This window comes from Gymnodraco acuticeps, unplaced genomic scaffold (genome assembly GCF_902827175.1).
Source record: "Gymnodraco acuticeps unplaced genomic scaffold, fGymAcu1.1, whole genome shotgun sequence".
Classification (NCBI taxonomy): domain Eukaryota; kingdom Metazoa; phylum Chordata; class Actinopteri; order Perciformes; family Bathydraconidae; genus Gymnodraco; species Gymnodraco acuticeps.
Window position 1 is genome coordinate 17,265 of NW_022992250.1, and position 16,440 is coordinate 33,704.

At 41.1% G+C, this 16,440-nt stretch overlaps 1 long non-coding RNA gene across 1 annotated transcript; it reads right to left on the minus strand.

The window, feature by feature from the left end:
* Positions 1 to 2,869: 2,869 nt before the first annotated feature.
* LOC117540057 lies at positions 2,870 to 6,347 on the minus strand. Its single transcript, XR_004568107.1, has 3 exons — positions 6,193 to 6,347; positions 5,312 to 5,355; positions 2,870 to 3,605 (listed from the first exon to the last, which is right to left on the minus strand). It is a non-coding gene; the product is annotated as an uncharacterized LOC117540057 (long non-coding RNA).
* Positions 6,348 to 16,440: the final 10,093 nt, after the last annotated feature.

The window sequence follows — 16,440 nt, forward strand, 5'->3', positions numbered from 1 at the left end:
GCAAATCTCTGGTTCCACCATATCCCAATGGTGCTCTGTAGGATTTGGATCTGGTGACTGTGGAGGCCATTTGAGTAAAAGTCATTGTCATGTTCAAAACCAGTTGGAGAATATTTGAGCTTTGTGACACGGTGAGTTATCCTGCTGGAAGTAGCCATCAGAAGATTGGTACACTGTTGTCATAAAGGCATGGACATGGTCAGCACAACCCGGTATCAAGGCAAGACGTGAACATGTGACGATTTACCATGCTGGGAGACGTGAAGATGTCACGATGTTGTCCCTTCAAACGTGACAATTACACAGTATTGTTAACATGGCCCAACCAGTGGAGATATACCCGGAAATGCCAAGCAAATGCTACCCCGACGGTCGGTTGTTATTATTATCAATATTAATAAAATAATGATTTAATTTGTAATAGTCACACTCGATTTCGCCGATTTTCTTGATTTGCTGGTCGACACCTCTTTTAGCAGAAACAAAGGCTACATTAATTTATTAAATCGATGTTAATCTGTGGATGTGGAATTAACGGACGTGACGTTGTGCGTTTGTGTTACCAGGCAACAGCTTCGGTTCATGTTAATTTACAAACTCTTCAACTCGAACAGTAGTCATATTTAAAAACATTTTATATGGCCTCACGAAATACTTTAATGTAAATTTAAATGTGAAGGAATGTGTGTGTATAACAAAATACATCTGTCAAAAACAATACCGGAAACAGACCTCAGCTCGGTGATTCGATGGTTTAGCCGCAATGCACGTTGGGAAATGGTGTTTATGCGATGTGAAATCCGAAAACATTAAAATAATACTTTATTCTGAGTGTGCTTGCTTTTCTCTTTGAAAGTCATCACATAACGGCATTGTAATACACGGTTCGGCTGCATTAAATATTACATATCTGCCGTAGTTCTTTATTTATAGAGCCCTGCTGAGAAGACTTCTAGACAAACAGGAGAAATGCCGCCAAAACTGAAAACGTGAAGTGGATCATACATATATCAGCAATTAAACAACATCTTACGATTTCTTTTCACACAATACGTCTCCTTGCAGTATCAACACTAATTCGGCTGACTTTTATATTTGATCCAATTGGTAGATAGGCTGTATTTACACCATAACGGTGCACAGCTGATAGAAAGGGACACCTAGTGGTTAAAGCACGTTATTGAATTTTATTATTATTATTATTAAACAGAATAAGAGACCTGACAGGTGATGGTCAGACGTTGACCTGGCTGCACAGTCACAGAGGCTGGCTGTGTCAACTGTTCACACTTCACACCTGTACAAATAAAAAAAATGTTATATGACAGATTATCCTGTTAAACAGCAGTATAATAAGTGTTGACTCACTTCCAGCTGCCAGCAGCAGCAGCAACAGCAGCAGCAGCAGCAGCAGAGAACATGATGATGATGATGACTCTGAGAAGACGTGAGCTCCTGATCCCCTTTAATTTCCACTGACAGTCTCATGTGAAGGCCTTATAACTGTATCACAATGGATATTACTGAGTTTGCATAGAACCAAACACATTGCATATTAATATGAGTCGGACTGGAGATAGAAAATGGAGCTTGTTATTGTTACTTTTACAAGAATACAATCACCTGTGTTTAAAGAGTCGAGAATCAACTTTGTGTACTTTATTTTTGCAAAAACAGATAATTAACATCTGGAGCTCTTTTAATGTCCTTTTTGATTATTGTTACACCAGGTCTTGTCAAAACCTTTATTCCATATTCAATATCCATTACTTAACAAAACAGCACACCTGAAATGTATATTTAAATACTTTATTAAGGGCAGTGAATTAATTGTTTCTGTATGTTTTTCAAATCAGTGTTATAAGTGTCATAGACACATAATTACATTGCTATTATTATCCTTAAAATATATGTAAAACAAAACCACTTATGATCTTTTTATTTGAGTGGTTTACTAATGACAGTTAATTCAGTTTTTGCTATTGATGGTTTCATTTTTGTGAAAAATAATACAATTCAATAACGTGCTTTAACCACTAGGTGTCCCTTTCTATCAGAAAAATAAATCTAAGATCAGTAATGTGTTGCTTAAAATAATACTTCTGCATGCACCCCCTGGCCAACTTGTGGCCCCACGCAAAGTTATATGATGAGGCCCTGTGTGTAGCGAACGTCGACTCTGCACACTGAGCTCTGATTGGTCACCAGGCGGTGCTTTCACTGAGTTGATCTATTATCCTGGAACCTTTCATATGGTGTGTGTGTGTGAGAGCGTTTCATATGTATATATTGTTGGCGAAATATTTTCAAGGCCAATAACTTTGAGACAGTTGATCAGTTTTGTCCTGACTGAGCCCAGGCACCTGTATCCTTGGCTGCTGTGCTCTCAGTGTTTTGTCTCCCTGTTCCTGCCTGTTGGCGTCAGCTGATAGAGGTGTTGGTTTTATCTCGTTATGCACAATGTTGATTCTTCTCTCAGAACTAGCTACATATGGGTCTGGGGTAGAGATCTTCAGAATTGGTTTGGAATCTTTTGTGTCAATTCGTGTCACACAACATGTCTTGTGAATAAACCATCAGTGTTTGCCATCAAAGTTCCTGCTCTCCTCGTGTCTCTCTGAGTCCAGTTTCCATTGCTTCAGAAGTTTCCATCGCATATGAGAGATTTGTACATGTTTGTAAATGATTTTGGTTTCAGTGTGTTTCACATGTGAACAGTATTTCTGAATAATGTCCCTAACGGCCCCCCATAGACATAATCCAAAAATAAATGTGAATATTTTTTTGTATTATCGCCAAGAATTGAAGTTGAAATGCAGCTTGAATATATAGGATATAAAAATGACAAGTACAGTAAGAAAGAAAGTGATATGAGTGACATGTTTTATTATTTGATTACCCTTCATTTTCTCTGTTGATAAGATGTTATGGAATGAAATACAATGTCAGATTAGGGGAAAGTTAGGGGAGTGCATGTTAATGCGTCTGGAGGTGGCGTGTTCCAAAAGTGTTTGGGTTTGTCTGCCGTGAGTGGGCTGCATTCCAATTCAAATTGCCGCCTGTACAATGTATGCACCAGTCTGTGATATGCCGATGTGCAGGCCCGCTCCTCCCTACACGCCGATCACACAGACTGCGTCTGCCTCTCGCCCTCATCTTGTGGAGGGAGCCTCATCTGATGCGCAAATGCGGCGCAATTGAGTGCGCCACAGTTTCTGCTGCGAGGCTCCACTAGCTGTAATCGGCTTGGTGTGTCCGGGGTTTACAAACCACCACCACCCCCAGTCGACGCTCGCGAGGGCCTCATCACATCACAGCCCTGCCGATGTGATATAATGTATAGGACCTTTTTCCTCATGGGTGTCATTCAACAGACCAAACATGACAGTTTTAGAGAATGAGTTTGTATGGATACACTTAAAACATATTTGTATTTGTCTTGGCTTCAGCTCACTGATAACATAAGAACACAAATAGGCACGGCACTTACATAGATGTTTTTTTAAATATGTATTTTATTACTCCAATGTAGAAAAACAAAAGTCAGGCATATTTAATTAGGAAAGTTTTCCTTTGGCTCCCAGGAATGTTTCCACTTCGCCCCACTGTAAAACAGAAACACAGCAAAAAGTATTACTTTTTTTCAACTGTTTGGTATATGTAGTTCTACAGTATGTTGACAATGCTATTTCAAATGAGAAGATACACTAAGTCACTTAAAAATATCGTGATGAAAGTGCAGTATAATATATATATTTATATATACAGGGTTCTTACACCTTTTCCAAAGTCAAATTCAAGCACTTTTCAAGCATTTTCAAGGTGCATTTTCCAGCTTTTCAAGCATCTTACAGCTGTTGTAAATTACATATTTATATACACATACTCAAATGATTATTTCCCTACCTCACATTAAATCAGATGTTCTTTATGCTATAAACAACCAAATGTGTGTTTCGTGATAGCCTTCTACACGAGGATGAACAATTAAAGAAAAGAAAAGTAAGTTTAATATTTCAAAATGAGTGATCTGTACGTAGACTGGGCATCCCATATAACCTGGCTGAGCCAATATAAAACAATCAGCCAAATAACTTTTCAATACATTATTGATTACTATTTTTGAGGTACTTTTAGGTTGGCAGTAAACATAAGTCAGAAGTACATGGTGTACTTTGACTCCACTACATGTATTTAATACCTTCAGTTACTTCACAGATGAATGATGTGAAATCTAATCAAGTGTTGAATCAGACTTTAGTTCCACCTGGAGTAAATCCACCAGCTACCGTATGCAGTATACAAAGTCATTCAGACTAGCTGCACCTTCACCAGCTTTGAGAACACTTTCATGATCAATCATTATAAAACATATCATATATATTATTCTGAAATTGACCAATCTGCACAACGACTACTTTTACTGTCGCTACTTTCACTATATTTTGATGAGAATACTTTTCGACTTTCACTTGAGGAACATTTTGAATGCAGGACTTTTACTGTAACAGAGTATTCCTACACTCTGGTACTTCTACTTTAAGTAGAAGTACAATACCTGAGTACTTACTTTTACTCAAGAACAAGATCTGAGTACTTCTACTTTTACTCAAGTACAAGACCTGAGTACTTCTGTACTTCTGCTTTTACTCAGAACAAGATCTGAGTACTTCTACTTTTACTCAAGCATAAGATCTGAGTACTTCTACTTTTACTCAAGTAAACAACTGCCTCCAAGACAGCACACAGCAATAATACTACTTACTAACTATACTAATAGTATAATTGTTAAGAACAAATGTAACAAGTAAGTAATTACAAAAGAGATCAAATACCATCCAGCATCACATATCAATCATTTAACCTTTAGTGATATTGATCAAGGATAAACTCAGTTGTATATTGTATTTTAATTTATATTCCAATGTAAGCTACTTCCCTGCTTATGTGTTACAACCAGACAGCGTTTCTAGGGCGCAATTTTCATTTCATTTCAAACCTTTATTTAACCAGATTGGTCCCATTGAGATCATAGATCTCTTTTTCAAGGGAGACCTGCGATGTCTGAATGACGAAGGGCAGAGAACTTGGATGTCTTACTTTATGGCACAATCGCTGTCTGATAGAGCCATTGATGACATGGCTCCCCACCCCCATGTGATCAACTAAATTGAATTTACTGCTGAGGAACCCAAAATGTTTAAGTTAGTGATCTCAGGGTTGATGAAGTTGGTTGGTAAGACTACTTTCTGGCCCCTGTTCTGCCAGCCCCACCAGCTACACTGAAGGAAACTTCAGATTAGATACATACCATCCAGAGCAAGACTGCCACTGCACCAACACCTCGGCATGGCCCTGAGTAAAGAAAGACAGATTTTAGGTAAACTTATTTTTTTTTCAAATGTCATATATGTAAATACGAAAAGTCCAGAGAAATCAAATGATCATTTGAAATAATAGTAGGTACGATTAACTCAAACATATGAAGGACTGTAACATAGTCAATAGCATTTTCCCCATCAGTTTAATATTTTGGAATACTATTATTATTTAAAAAGATATTTTCACTGCCAAGAATAGGAATTCACCTACAAATGATTACAAGAAAACATGTAATATACAAATAAATGGCTGGACATGATGCATTAATGCGACATGAAGCATTACACAAGTACCTCAACCTTAAATTAATAATAATTTATTGTTACTGTAATTTCAATATTTAGATTAGCAGTCATGCTTAAGACTGAAACACTCCTTTTAAACAAAGTATACGAAAATCCAATAAGATAAGATAAGACTTGGTTCCACGGAAGCATTATTGTCAGTTTATTTCTTATTTTAAAATATTTTCTAAACAAACCTCCCTGATTCTTTCCCTCAGTAGTTTTTTGTAGGGGAAAGTGGCTGACCCTTGATGAATGGGACATTCTGCAAGGAATTAAAAGATGGTAATAAGTTGAAGTTCAGCAATAACCTCCTAAACATTGCCTAACATCACATTGTGCTCAATTAAACTGTTCAAAATGGCACTGAGACTTTTGATACTGCAAAGTCTTAAACAAAACAAAAGGTGGCGTATTCTAATTGTACCGATGATTGTTTTCTCTCTCTTTAACTAATTCAATGTGCAAAATCAAACACAGTTTCAGTCTATGTAAATAAGATAATTACTAATTAACCCGCACATACCATTAATTGCCACTTTATTCCTCGTTGGTCTTCTTTTCTGTGAGGAAGACACTGAGGACACAGGAGGAGTCAGGCCGGAGGAGAGAGGAGAGGAGGAGTCAGGCCGGAGGAGAGAGGAGGAGTCAGGAGAGGAGGAGTCAGGCCGGGAGGAGAGAGGAGGAGTCAGGCCGGAGGAGAGAGGAGGAGTCAGGCCGGAGGAGAGAGGAGGAGACAGGGCCGGAGGAGAGAGTAGGGAGTCAGGCCGGAGGAGAGAGGAGGAGTCAGGCCGGAGGAGAGAGGAGGAGTCAGGCCGGAGGAGAGAGGAGGAGTCAGGCCGGAGGAGAGAGGAGGAGTCAGGCCGGAGGAGAGAGGAGGAGTCAGGCCGGAGGAGAGAGGAGGAGTCAGGCCGGAGGAGAGAGGAGGAGTCAGGCCGGAGGAGAGAGGAGAGTCAGGCCGGAGGAGAGAGGAGGAGTCAGGCCGGAGGAGAGAGGAGGAGTCAGGCCGGAGGAGAGAGGAGGAGTCAGGCCGGAGGAGAGAGGAGGAGTCAGGCCGGAGGAGAGAGGAGGAGTCAGGCCGGAGGAGAGAGCAGGAGTCAGGCCGGAGGAGAGAGGTACAGACAAGGAATCTGATCCTGGGTCTGTGGCCATTTCTGCCTGTGGTTCAACTGCCAAAGTCACTTTTGAGAAGAAAAAAAAGTAGAGGCATGGTGAATAAATGACCAAGTATAATCCATATACATTTATAATCTGAGTAATTACAGCTAAAAATGAAACTACAAATATTGATTGTTTTTTATGAATCAAGCATTTAAGACTTCAATGTTAGGATGAGAAAACCAGTGCAGCAATCCACCAATAGTTGTGCTGCTAAGCTTTTACGAAAAACATAGTCCCACAAAACGTAATGTTATTATTAGTATTGTTATCAGTATATAAGTAAGGGTGATTATTAGTTGATTCATTGTCAACTTTAAAATGATTGACCAGCTGTTTCTATAATTGCTTATTGTTTTGAGTAATCCTTTCAGTAAAAACATGTCATAATTAGATTCTCACATGTGAACAATTTCTTTGTATTTTCCTTCTAGTTTAAAAGGTCCCATGTCATGGCCATTTCTACTGATCATAATTCCATTGTTGAGGTTTACTAGAATAGATTTATATTGATCAATGTTCCAAACTCACATTGGTTTCTCATACAGCATCTCTGTGTATTCACTCTCTGTCCTAAACACTATATCACTATACTCAGGAAGTAAACAATGGAAAAAGAGAAATGTCCAACGAGGCGTTCTGGGGCAGCACAGACAGGTCTTCTCTGTGTTAGAGTTTTACTCGCTACAGGGTGTACTTTGAGGGTTTTTGACTCTGCAGACCGTTTACATGCAGAAAAAGCTACATAACACAAGGGGACGGGTGATAACCGGAAAAGCATGACATGGGACCTTTAACTGACAAAACAAGACATAACGACATATTTGTACTACTTGGTAAAGAGTGATTCACATGTTTTTTTAAAACAAAATAACTGAGCAATTAATTTACAAAAAATGTTAAGCGATAAATTGCTTTTGACTTTTGGCTTAAAATATAGCATGTGGATTTTTATACTTTACCATTAAGAAGGCTTTCGTAAATCCTCTTTATGGTAACAAGTGCATTGTTACCATCTTCTGTCTCAATTTGCCATGGACAGAGGCAATCGGCCGCAAAACCATTTGTGCCTCTCTTGGCAAGAAGGAGGATGGGATGCCGCTCAAGAAGTTTCCATTTGTGGAGCTGGAACACAATGGACACAAAAAAAACAAGAAATATTGTTTACATAACAGCTCTAAACATTTTCACACACCTAAAGCTTTTACAACTCCATTTATTTTTGCATAAGTGAAAAATGCACTGATGTGATACGTATGCACATTGAGGAAGGCACCCCACCATTAACCAGGTGTGATTTTAGACCCATTTTAGGGGAGCCCCAAAAAACACCATGAAAAAAAGCTCAGGTTCACTTTTTGAGTTTTGTTTACATGGGCATGGTTATTTTTATATGGGTCTATTTAACTCTCACATTCAGATATCTGAATAAGCTACATTTAGCTTTGAAATATGTCAGCAAGCTATAACCTATGTCATTTCAGGTTCAAAGTTCTGCATTAACTCAAAATATTGATGACTAAAGCACTTCAGATGAACACGGCTCAAAGTCAGAGACTCTGGTAAGCTAAATTAAAGTGCTTTTAAGGGCCTCTTTATTAATACAAACTCTTTCCAGGACTTGATTGTCTTTCAAGCACTATATTAATATTGGCTGGTTTTGGGCAGAGTTGAGCCAATGTTAATATATCTATATTCAGCCCAAACATTTTGTATATTTATTTATTTTAATTTATTATTTAGATCTTTACATTTGATTCTGTGACATTCTTGGTTTTACCATTTATTCAAAATGTGTATGATATTTCATTTATTTTACTTTTGGAAACCATAGTCACATAATTCTGTGTTTGCCAACTGACATCTGCAAGAAAAAAAAATGTACCAGTAGATTTGTTGAGTCATAAACTTTGTTGACACTGTGGTTTTTTTGTTGCGTGGCCTTCCACTCCTGTGCAACCTTTTCCTTTTGCTTGGATAGTTTCTCCTTGTAGGGTTGGTTGGCACCACATTGCCTGCATTTCCTGCTGGCTACTCCTATTTTGTGTTTGCAAGTCTGGCACACTTTTTGAGTAGGCATCTGTAACAGAAACACAGATAAGGGAATAAAACAAATAAGAATACTATACTACAAATGTTTACAGGATTCATGTATTTTATTATATCGTGAAAAATCTTGTTAAAACAATGAACTCGTGTTTTTTTATCTTTTAGATAGGATGAACAAAAATCACAAGAGTAAGGGAAAAAAATGGTTATACAGAGTCAGTCACATGTTTAAAGTGACTGTTATCGACAACCCTAATCTGTCAATATCTGGTTGATCCAAAAGTTGATGCTCCATCATCACAGAACTAATACTAAAATCATCATTACCAGGGGTGTATTGCTAATTCTATAAGTTCCGCATGCGTGCACGCGCAGTTGTGGCTCGTTTTGAAGCTTATGTAACTACTGTCAATTAACACTCCAGCCAGAATCAACAAAGAATGGTCGTTTATTAAGTCTGCATTATTGAATAAATGTGGATTCTTACAGTAAATGCTGGACACAGCTGCTTGATAGTTTATAAAGTTCCTTCACTGATCACTTAACTAACTCCCTCCTGCTGAGGTACAAAGGTTACTATATAAAAAGTGTGCACATTTATTTAGTATCCTATCCATGTGAATATGTTTTAAGTGGGGGTGGATCTCACGTCCTCTAGGGGGGTCCGGAGGCCCCCGGGAAATTAAATGCATCAATCTTGTGCACTTTGAGGGCAAAATTAACTAAATCTATGGATACATCTGTCAACACCCATATGAAACTTAACTGTATACATTTCAATAATTAAAAAAAGATAAGAATAATACTTTTTTTAATTTATCTTTGTGCATATGTAACTATTTACTCTTTAAAAAAAAAAAAGTATTATATATGTATTTGTTGTATGTCCAATAGCATGAATTGTAATGATTTCATCGATGTTTTACATTCATTCGATTTTCTTTAGGGTGCTGCGTGACGTTGAACCTGCGACATACAACCTGTGACCTATGAACCTGTATTTGTATGCTACCAATGGAGCTATTGAACCTAAGAACTTGAGGCCTGTTTCCGACTCTTATTGTGGAACATAATACAATAATATAAAAGTGTGCCTTGGAAATATGTGTTTCCATATATGGTGACCAAACTGTTTCAGACCCACTGAGATAACTTAGACTAAAGTTAACTGTGTAAACATTACATTACCTACATTAGCCTCTCAGCCTATCCGTTATCATAGCTAGCTAGCACCAGATGCTAACAACCATCCCCGTTTTAGGTGCCGGAGCGGTGTTCCGGCAGCATTATACCCCTGATGACTCTTCACTTAATACATAAATAGTATTTAATATAGTTATAAAGAATGTGACGTGTGATAACATTTGGATAAACCGCATGAACCGATGGATCACATAACTTCCATGCTCACATTAACGTTAGCTGATTCTACTTTTGGCTAATTTAGCTTTGCTATCATTATTCCTAGGTAAACATAGTAATCTTAGTCACTGTACTAGACGACAAAATAAATCCGACTACTCACCTTTATTAGCTTGTCTGTAGGAAATAAATGGATGTTGTCAGTGATGCAGTGACGAGTCCAAAAAACCCCGGTGAGTTAGCATTTTACCACTTCCGGTTTCCGGTTTCCGCTCTTCTTCTTCTTCTTCTTCTTCTTCTTCTTCTTCTTCTTCACTCGTCGCACTTTTATTGATGCGCAAGGTTAAAGTTCACGGGATTACGATCCGCCAGGAGTTGCTAATAGAAATGAATAGACGGGAGCATGTTGTTTCTTACACGACCACTAGAGGTGCTACACTTTAAAACGTGGCTATGGGTCGTATTTGGGTCGGAAAACAATCGACCTATTTGGTCGTATTAGTTGGAGGACTTGTTGATTTAATGAGGGGGGAAGGGAGCCATAGAGTGACGTGTGAGTGACTCGAGTTAGGTCTTCCTTATTGAACTTGCGCTAAAGCTTTCATTTCAAACCGGAGAGACGTGATGTAAGAATTACATATTTATTGTTTACACGTCATATGAATGAAATGATTGCCATGATAGTACAACAGGAGAATGTAATGGTGTTTGGCGATTAGGCCCCCGGTTTGCAGGATAATCATTCAGGAGGGAAAGCACCGCTCCGATGAAATCCCCAAAACCAGTGAAGTATGAATACTGAGATGAACTGAGTTGCTTACCTTGTGGGGTGACTGGTGATCTGGGGAGGAGATATAATAGATTAACACGTATATGAGCGACACTGTGCCGGAATCACTGCCGGAGCTTACTGGTCATGCTGAGACTCTGACTGCCGAAATCAGTGCCGGTCTTATCTGAAAACGACCTGCGGGTCGCATGCCTGGCCAGCAGGGCTTGACTACGCCGAGGAGCGAGCGGTTTCGTTTTGTAACGGTGGCCCAACGTCCACGACACCGAAGTGTACGGTAGCCTTCCGCTACGACACCGAAGTGTACGGTGGCCTTCCGCCACGCCTGACTTCGCAGGCTATATATATATATATATATATATATTTCTCTTTATTCTTTTTCCTTTGTTTTGTAACTGACACCGAAGTGTACGGTGGCCTTCCGCCACGCCTGACTTCGCAGGCTATATATATATATATATATATATATATATATATATATATATATATATTTCTCTTTATTCTTTTTCCTTTGTTTTGTAACTGACACCGAAGTGTACGGTGGCCTTCCGCCACGCCTGACTTCGCAGGCTATATATATATATATATATATATATATATATATATATATATATATATTTCTCTTTATTCTTTTTCCTTTGTTTTGTAACTGACACCGAAGTGTACGGTAGCCTTCCGCTACGACACCGAAGTGTACGGTGGCCTTCCGCCACGCCTGACTTCGCAGGCTATATATATATATATATATATATATATATTTTTTTTTTTTTCTTTACTCTTCATTTCTTTTCCTTTGTTTTGTAACTGGCACCGAAGTGTACGGTGGCCTTCCGCCACGCCTGACTTCGCAGGCTATATATATATATATATATATATATATATATCTTTACTCTTTCTTTATTTCCTTTGTTTTGTAACTGACACCGGAGTGTACGGTGGCCCGAGTCCACGCGGACTGCAGGAAATACATTTTACACTGATGCGTTTGAGCAAGGCCTGGGAATGAAATACCTGTGTGCCGGAGATGAAGCCCGTTACCTGTAGTTGCGGCGTGAGACGAGACATTATTCCCTGTGGGCGGGGCCCGCGGAATTAGGACAGGAATGCAGTTTTGAATATCGGGAACCTTAGTGAGACATGTATAAATGTGTTTGAGCCACCACCAGTTATATGTATAACTACCATAGTTAGGGTCTGAGAGATCTTTGGGAAGCCCGTACGGCGCTGATGTCCGGACGAATGAAGGTTGTGAAGGCGGAGGAGGACCACCGTCCTAGTTGTTGTAGGGATGAGGTAGAGAGACCTTGATTAGCAGCAGAGGTGGCTGCACCTATCCTGAAGGAATGCCCGGGTATGATATGGGTGATCGGCTGGATTTAGTGAGAACTTGCTTGGGTAGAAATTGACGGGGCCATGACCCTGCGAACCACTCTCCCTGGAAGAAACCCCCCAAAACCCATGGATGGGCGGCATCCGTGAAGACCTCATTGAGTCAGAGGAACGCACGAGGCCATCGCAAAAGAAAGTAATTCCGTTCCAGTGGGCGAGCAGGAGGGACCAGAACCGAAGGTCTGAACGGCAGCCTTCGTCTAAGAAAACGCAGTCATGGAGGTTGTCGACCGCTGATGCTGCGTCCAGGAGGCGGGAGATGAACGAGCGCCCCTGGGGGATGACGTGCATGGCGAAGTTGAGGTGTCCGAGAAGGGAGAGCAACTGTTGTTTTGTGATAACTTGTTGCTCGCAGTATGACTTGGTGATGTCCTGGATGCGCTGCGATTTGTCGGAGGGGAGAGACGCCTTCATGTCTATGGAGTCGAGGATGATGCCTAAGAACTCTAAGCGTGTGACGGGACCTAACGTTTTCTCTTTGGAGAGAGGGACACCTCACTCCTGAAGCAGTGTTTAAGCTTGGCCAGTGAGATCCCCGAGCTGTCCTGTGGCGGGTTTATGGGGAGGAAGTCGTCCGGTAGGTGAAGGACGGAGGGGATTCTGACGATGTTCAGCAGGATCCAATAGAGCGCTTCCGAGAAGGAATTGAAGATGCAGGGGCTGCTTCTGCACCCGAAGGTCGTGCGAACGCGAAGATAGAGTTTGGACTCCCACTTAATACCGAACAAGTTCCACTGAGACGGATGAATGGGGATGATTTGAAGGCATCGGTAATGTCCGCTTTGGAGAGCCGAGCTCCGTGCCCTGTGAACTTGATCATCTTTATTGCATTATCCACTGAGGCATGGTGAAGGGAGAACTGATCTGGAGGGATGATGCTATTGACGCTGCAGAATGGGCCAGAGCAGGGAGCGGACAGATCGAAAATCAGCCTTTTATTTACGTGTGGCTATTCCGATGGGATTTGAACGGAACACTGAGAAGGGGGAGGAGCTAAAAGGACCGATTATATATCCTTTGAGAAGTTCTTTGTCGATGAGCTGGGAAACTATGTTGGGTTCTTTAGCGGCTGACTGTAAGTTTCTTGCTACGAAAGTCACTGTGGGAGATGGGAGGACCCCTACCCTGAAGCCTTGGGAGAGCCCTGACGGGAGATAGTCAACGAACACGGAATCTGTAGATAGCGCAGCTGCTAGCTGAGGGATGTTAATGGGAGTGGAGGGGTGATATTCCAGAATGTTTTTTTTTTTTTTTTTTTTTTTATGTTTCTGGCGCAGAGCCACTGTGACGGCCCGTCCACACGGTGGCGTGCGTTACAGCTTCCGACGCTTCTGCCCATTCACTTTGAATGGGGTGACGTCACTTTTAGTAGAACTGTATTTTGGGAAGCGACGTGGAGCGTTTGCTGGCGTTGCTCGCTTCAAAAAGTTGAGCAATGTTCAACTTTTGGCGCCTCGGCAGAAGCGTCAGCCAATGAAATCCCGTTTATGCAAATCTGCCGGTACAAGCGCTAGCCAATCAGACCGCGTGTATGTTGGGAGAGACTACGCAGGTAATTCCTCATATTCCAAAAATGTGAGGGAAAATTCATAATAGCGGTAGTGAATCACCCGGTGCTGTATGATCAGTCTCTGTTCATCTACCGGGATACAAACCAGAGGAGCGAGGCATGGAGGGAGGAGGCAGAGACAGTGGGTGAAACTGGTAGGTTTTCGCCTGTTGGGGATTTTTTTCTTTTTTTTCTTTCCAGTTTACTTAGTTTTAACATTGCTATTGCTTTGTGTGTCGGGGGCAAGAGATTCATGTGATTGGTTGTTGCTGCTGTGCGGACCAGTAGCGTAGGCAGAAATGTACTTTAGGGTGGGCCTGTAAAAATATAGGGTGGGCCAGATTTTCTTCTGCGCATCGGAAACTAACCACGATCCCGCCGGTACCGGTGGCAGATTACTTTTAGAATATTTCCTTTCCTCTTCTTTTTCTTCTTTCCTCCTCTTCTTTTTATCTTTTCTCCTTTTCCTCTTCTTTCTATCTTTTCCTCTTCTTTTTCTTTCTTCTTTCTCTTTAGAATACTTTCTTTTCCATAACAAATGGGTATGTGTTGGTGAACGGGAGACACGTATTTTACTGTTTTAATGGCTTATGAAGAGCACGAACACAACATTTTAGTGTCATTCTGGACAGCTCTCTCATCTGCACCGCACATAAAAAGAAAAACTCACCCAGACTGCATTCTTTGTACTGTCTTAAAACCTTTCCTTGGAAAAGTGTATGCATTGTAAGGTGTCCTTGGGTGCTTTGAAAGGCGCCCCTAAATAGAATACATTATCATTATTATTTATTATCTGCAACGATGTAATCACTTTTAAAACTTTTCCCAGTTACTTGTCCCATGCATTCGGCAGCAGCAGGCCATTCAGTTAGATTTGATCCCGTTATGAATGTCATCATTCCGACAATAAATAAATGCTACGTAAACGTTATCTTCCACGTTTTATCTAAACATCTCCGTTTCTACCTTCCAATATGTTTTGGAAGAGAACTCTCTCTCTCTCTCTCTCATCTGCGTGCGGGGCGGGGCCTCACGGACACGCTGCATCTCTTGCTCGCAGATACGCTGCAGCGCTGTGCACAGGTTCTGCCGGTAATGAATATTACATTGTGAGGAAACTTTCCACCAATAATTCCAATAATTATTCAATTCAGGTTTACGAGAGTAACTGCACTCAGTTTAATCGTTTTTCAAATGTAACACCGCTGAATATACTGATTTTTTTTTTTTTTTCTTTCTTTATTTTTCTTCTGATTACGTAACACCGTTACATGTATTCCGTTACAACCCAACCCTGTGTAAGGGTCGAGTGCAAACGTTTTCGTTAAAACTAGTACCTGAGTGCAACGGAAGTTGAAGCTCCTGTGGCGTAGTCTTCCAGAGCCTGGAGGCGAGCATCGATAGCTATCATGGAGCTAGCCAGGGATTGCAGGGAGCCGGCCGCGCTACTCTCCATAGGGGTGTGTGACGCTACCGGACTGGCGAGCCTGAGAAGGGGTGGATTTTTTTGGAGGGGGACGGGATCCTGGAGGGCTCGACTTCCTGCCCTTTTTTTACCTCCGCGGCTGCGGCCTCGTCCTGCTCTCTGGGAAGCTGGCTGGAGCTGCTGCCCCGGACTGGGGAGCTACGCTGGAGACCTGGTCCGAGAGCTATCGCAGCTGAGAGAGAGTGAGGCCTGGGGCTGTGGGAAAGCCCTGCTGCAGGAGCCCGGCGATGAGGAAGTCTTCCTCTGTTCATAAGCCGCTGTGGGGAGCCGAACCGGGATCGGAGACTTCCAGAGAAGGTTCGTGTTCCGAATTGTCCGAGTTGGACATCTTGAGCTAGTTGTTTCTTACGGTTTTTCTCACGAGAAGCAGTATTGTATTGCAACTACCATTGCGTGTGATCATCTGCAATGACAACTGACAGGGAGGAAGAGCAGGTATTTAAGGCATTTAGCATGTGCAGCGATTGGCTGCTGAGGCGTGACGCCCTCATATTTAATGAGGGGGGAAGGGAGCCATAGAGTGACGTGTGAGTGACTCGAGTTAGGTCTTCCTTATTGAACTTGCGCTAAAGCTTTCATTTGTGTATCTTATTAACGAAAAACAACAGTTGACAAACAATTTATTTATTCTGTAGGTCTACCCAATCTCTGTATTGCACTGGAGATGTTCGGTAAATATCCTTTACCGCTACTTTCTCCCTGATGTTCACATACTTGACAGAGCTTTACCCAACAGTGCTAAGGAACACAGCAACAGGGACGTGCACGACTGTCTCCAGAGTGGGATCATGTATAGCACCTTTTGTAATAAAGCTGAGTGAGTACATTTGCATTTGCTGCATTAATGCATGTCCAGTTTGTTATATCTTCAGCAAGTTTGAGAGCCTTACACACATTCTGACATAACTTCATCTAAAGCCCCCAGACTTTTCTCCAATCTAAACCTTACCCTTTCAATTTTTAGATACATACATATTATATCTTCTTTATA